This window comes from Gekko japonicus, unplaced genomic scaffold, assembly GCF_001447785.1.
Source record: "Gekko japonicus isolate JY-2015 unplaced genomic scaffold, Gekko_japonicus_V1.1 scaffold1100, whole genome shotgun sequence".
Taxonomy (NCBI): domain Eukaryota; kingdom Metazoa; phylum Chordata; class Lepidosauria; order Squamata; family Gekkonidae; genus Gekko; species Gekko japonicus.
The window spans coordinates 283,116-288,521 of NW_015164220.1; the positions used below are offsets into that span (position 1 = coordinate 283,116).

The 5,406-nt window shown below is 49.7% G+C and overlaps 1 protein-coding gene across 1 annotated transcript in view; it reads right to left on the reverse strand.

Annotated features, from left to right (window-relative positions):
* The window catches only part of LGALSL (lectin, galactoside-binding-like), a 17,860-nt gene that overhangs the window by 2,417 nt on the left and 10,037 nt on the right, over positions 1-5,406 (reverse strand). The window lies entirely within an intron of this gene.

Consider the following 5,406-nt stretch of genomic DNA (forward strand, 5'->3'; position numbering starts at 1 on the left):
CGCTGAACTGCAGGCTGTGGAAGGTTGGTAGTTCAGCAGTTCGAGACCCGAGTGTGCCGCATGATGGAGTGAGCTCCCGTCTCTAGTTCCAGCTCCTGCCAACCTAGCAGTTCGAAAGCAAGAAATTGCAAGTAGATAACTAGGTACCACTTCAGTGGGAAGGTAACAGCGTTCCATGCACCTCAGCGTCTAGTCATGCCAGCCACATGACCACGGAAACGTCTTCGGACAGCACTGGCTCTTCGGCTTTGAAACGGAGATGAGCACCGCAACCCTAGAGTCGGATTCGAGTGGCTTTCGAGCAAGGGAACCTTAACCTTTAACCTTAGCTTAGAAGGTTACAGATGTTTTACAGGGGTTCCCATTCCCTTCGAGCCTCTTTCAGATGTGCAGGCCAGCCCATGGCAATGGCTGCCTCCTCCAGACCTCAAGAGCTCTGTCTGATTCGATGGAATCAGCAACCAAAGGAGGTTCCTCCTCGCTCCCAGGACTTTTACCATCTCTCTTCTCCACATCCACTGACCAGGTCAGGCTGGGTCAAAGAAGCTTTTTCTTGAAGTCCTTCTAGTACTTAGTACCTCTAAAACTCGGTTCCCTGCTTGGAAGGGGGGGGGGACGGGACCATCCTATTGTCTCTAGCTGGATCTATTAGCATTTCTTAAGTGGTACCTGAGATGAGGTCGGAAAGCCATTGAACTGGCTTCCCCCTCCCTGCCTGTTCTCTGTCCAGAGACAAAAACTGTCAAAACCCCTGCTGAAGGTTCTACTCTGTTCTCCACCTCAAAATGCATATCTTCACAGCCTGCTTACACTTGACAACAAACTTGGTGTTTGGCAGGTCATGTGTAGAATGGTTGTGATCTGGGGAAATCCTATCACATAATCACATGGCCACTTTGATCAAGTGTGCGGCACTTGGAGGCCGGAGATCTGGGCGAATCGGGGACAAGAAAACCTACTCACAGAAGCACCAGGAAGAGGAGGAGGAGGAGGAGATTGGATTTATAGCCCACTCTTCACTTGGAGTCTCAGAGCAGCTTACAATCTCCTTTCCCTTCCCCTCCCCACAACAGACACCCTGTGAGGTAGGTGGGGCTGAGAGAGCTCTTTCGAGAACTGCCCTTGAGAGAACAGCTCTGACAGAACTATGGCTTGCCCAAGGTCACCCAGCAGCTGCAAGTGGAGGAGTGGGGAATCAAACCTGGTTCTCCCAGATTGGAGTCCGCGCACTTAATCACGACACCAAACTGACCCAAGGTCACCCAGCAGCTGCATGGGGAGAAGTAGGGAATCAAACCCGGTTCTCCCAGATTAGAGTCTGTGTTCCTAACCACTACACCCATCTGGCTCTCTCTCACTGGAGACAAACTATAATCCATTTCAGCTCCTCATCAGCAGCATGGGAACAATCATGACCTACTTTATAAAGCTCTGAAGGCAAAGTACTAAATGTACTTGATACATTTAGAAAATTATTCACACAGTAGAAGTGTCATAACGTTGAACAACAAATAATCAAAACAACAATGGCCTAATAATGACGTGTTGTGGCGTCCTTGCTTATTGGAGAGATGGTTTTACCTTTAAAACCCTCTCTCTGTACCTAAACTTGGTAGATTTCTGCTGCCACCAGGAATTTAAATTCCAAATCTCTCTCTTTTGGTAGAATGACCACTGGGCACTTCAGAGGACTATGTGGCCCCGAGGAAGGACTTTTCTGATTTCTGTGATAAGTTTAAACAAAAAATGATTTATTTAATAAATAACAAAATAGGTTTCTGGTTATGTGGCCCCGAGGAAGGACTTTTCTGATTTCTGTGATAAGTTTAAACAAAAAAGGATTTATTTAATAAATAACAAAATAGGTTTCTGGTTATCTTGAACTGTTGCTGATGAAAGGAACTTGTAAATATAACTGGCAAAGCTTGGTGTCACAAACAGTCTCTCAAACTCCCAAAATTCCACTCTGACAGGCGTAAACACTTGGTTTAATCTCTCTCTCTCATATATATATATATATATAGTTTAGTCTGTGTGAATATGAATTTTGAGTCTATTCTGTGTGAATAAGACAAAGAGCCTGTGTGGCTATATATATATATAGCCACACAGGCTCTTTGTCTTATTCACACAGAATAGACTCAAAACTCATATTCACACAGACTAACCTGTTTGTCTTATTCACACAGAATGGACTCAAAACACTCCCATAGTCACGCAGACTATCTTCTCTCTTCAAACTTCACACACAGAATCTCTCTCATAGACACCCCTCCTCCCACACTCTCAGTCATCAGCCAATCACATCACACTTATCTCCCTCTATCGCTCTTACAGTACTGCAGTCAAACTAAACATTTAAACAACCGCAGACACCAAAACATGAAATCATTACACATGTCCTCAGGAGCATCTGTCTGCTCATGATATCAATAGTGCTGCAGTCACAAGAATTTCAAGAAACAGCAGCAACGGCTCATGCCACCGACGTAAATCAATATTCAACTGCTATAGATATCAGATCACCACATAGTTCTTGGTAAGGCTGTGCCACCTGTCGATGATGGTCTGTAAGCACCTTTAACGTGTACAGACCACAGGTCTCTTGTGTCCTTGATAGTTTTCTGTCAGGTCGCTATCACTGTCATTTTACAGACAAGGAAACGAGGCTAAAACATCACACCTTGGCAAAGGCTGCCCAGTATCACACTGGTTGAGATCCAAACTAGGGCTGCCAAATCGCCCCGGGGGGCAAAAATCCCCCCACCCCAGAGGCCCATTCCCCGACGCCGGGGAATCGGGCCCCAGGGGGAACCCCGCCTCAGCGTGCACGTCACAGGGAAGTGACGTTATGACACCGGGCACGCTGGGGGCGGGGCCACGGCCATACAAGGGAAAACTCTATGGCACGCACCGGGAGCTGACCTGGAGTCCCCCGCCGGAAGGGTAAGTGCCACTTGGCAACCCTAATCCAAACCGAGATAATGGACTGAAGATAACATGGCACAGATCTAGTGACGGGGATGAGTTCTGGAACTTGGGGGGTATGGAATATGAAGTCCTCAGGTTTAGAAATCTACATCCCAGTATAAGCCAGACTCATAGGATCAAAGAGTAGAATGACAGAGTTGGGAGGAGCCATGGAGGCCATCTAGTCCAACCCTCTTCTCAACGCAGGATCAGCTTAGAGCATCCCTGACAAGGGTTTGCCCGGCCGCTGCTTATAGACTGCCAGGGAGGGGGAGCTCACCACCTCCCCAGGTAGCTGATTTCACTGTTGCACAACTCTGACTGTCCTGGTAACTCCAGGCCCCAAAGATACCAAACTTGCTGCAACCAGGGCCTTATCGGTGGCGGCTCCTATCTGGTGGAACGAGCTCCCGGAGGAGATACGGGCCCTGCGGGGCCTTGTGCAGTTCCGCAGGGCCTGTAAGACGGAGCTCTTCCGCCAGGCTTTTGAGTAGGAGCCGCCACCACCACTGTACCATCACCGCACACACCCCCAATTGGAGTGGGTACCATCGGGAGCGAGATGGCCCAGGGATGAAGAATGGATGGCAGTTCTGTCTGGAACTTGCTTTGTGGCTTTGTTACTTCGTTGTTCCGGGACCATCTTTACCAGAACCCCATCTTGCTATTAAGGACTTTTGTGAGAACCAGAGCACCTGCACTTTATTGTACTGCATAATATGATTGTTTTATTCTGTTTTTAATTGTATTGCTCTTGGCATACGTGCCTCATCTGTTAGCCGCCCTGAGCCCGTTCGGGGAGGGTGGGCTATAAATCCAATAAATAAATAAATAAAGTTTGCTCTAAGATTCAGCGGGTATCTTCCCGCCCTTAATTCAAAACCATTCTTGCGAGTCCTCTCCTCTGCTGCCCACAGGAAGAGCTCCCTGCCCTCCTCCTCTAAGGGACAGCCCTTCAAATACTTAGAGAGAGCCATCCTGTCGCCCCTCAACTTCCTCTCCTGCAGACTGACCATTCCCAAGTCCCTCAGCCTTTCCTCACTCACAGGGCTAGGTCTCCAGGCCCTTGATCATCCTCGTCGCTCTCCTCTGCACCCGCTCCGTTCTGCCCACATCCTTTTTGAAGTGAGGCCTCCAGAACTGCACCCTGGGATCTGGGTGTTCTGGTTGATCACAAGCTAAACATGAGCCTGCAGTGCGATGTGGCTGTGAAGAAAGCTAATGCAGTCTTAGGATGCATTAACAAACCGGGATGGTGAGAGGGTTGGAATCCAAGTCTTATGAGGAGAGGCTGAAAGAGTTGGGTCTGTTTAGCCTGGGAAAGAGAAGGCTCAGAGGGGACATGATTGCAGTCTTCCAGTATCTGAAGGGCTGTCATGTAGAAGATGGAGCAGATGTTCTCTTGCTCTGGATTGCAAGACTAGATCTAATGGGTGGAAATTACCAGGGAGTCGTTACCGGCTAAATATCAGGAGAAACTTCCTAACTGTAAGAGTGGTTGAGCAGTGGAACAGTCTGCCTTGGGAGGTGGTGGATGCTCCTTTGCTGGACGTTTTCAAGCAGGGGCTGGGCGACCATCTTTTGGGTATGTTGTAGGGCTGTCTTTTGGCTGTGCTCCTGCAGAGTGCAGGGGGTTGGACTAGATGACCTGCAAGGCCCCTTCCAACTCTAACATTCTATGATTCTACCCCAGGTGCAGCCTGACCAAATGCACTGTACGGCGGGACTATGACATCTTGCGATTTGGATGTTATGCCTCTGATACGCCCCCAAGATACGCAGACAGTCCTGACCCCTCTCAATGTCCCTTTCTAAGTCAACTTATCCTTGCATGGTCAGAAGTATCCAAGCTAGTTAAGGAGAGGTCCTCAAGTCCTCTCCTTTGGCCAGCATGACCTCCTGGCTTCTGGGTCGTCCATCACAAGAGTGCTTGGAAGGAGGGAAAGTCGCCACATCCCTCCTGGCAACTGGCAGGGGGGCTCGCCAGCAGTGGAGGGAGACCGACATGGATCTCACAGCGACGTCACTTCCGCTGTGCACCAGAAGTGCCGTCGTTGCATCACTGGTGACTCGGGATGCTCTGGTATTTGGGCAGAAATCCTACGGTAGAAGCCCTTTTACCGTAGGGTTTTTTGCACAAATACCCGTGTCCCACATCACCAGCAACACAATGGCGTCACTTCTGAGGTGCACCGGAAGTGACGTCACTGCAGTGCTAGCAACACCCCTGCAACACCAGCCCAGGCCTCCCACCGTTGCTGGTAAGTCCTCCGGATGGCCAGCTGGTCAGGAGCGGGGGGGGCAGCAACTGGCGGGTAGGGAATCTCCCACCCCTAGTGGGGGCCTCGCTGCTCTGGAAGGGAAGGACCGGCAAGGAGAGAGGAAGAGGAAGAAGAGGAGGAAGAAGAGGAAGAAGAAGAGGAAGAAGAAGAGGAC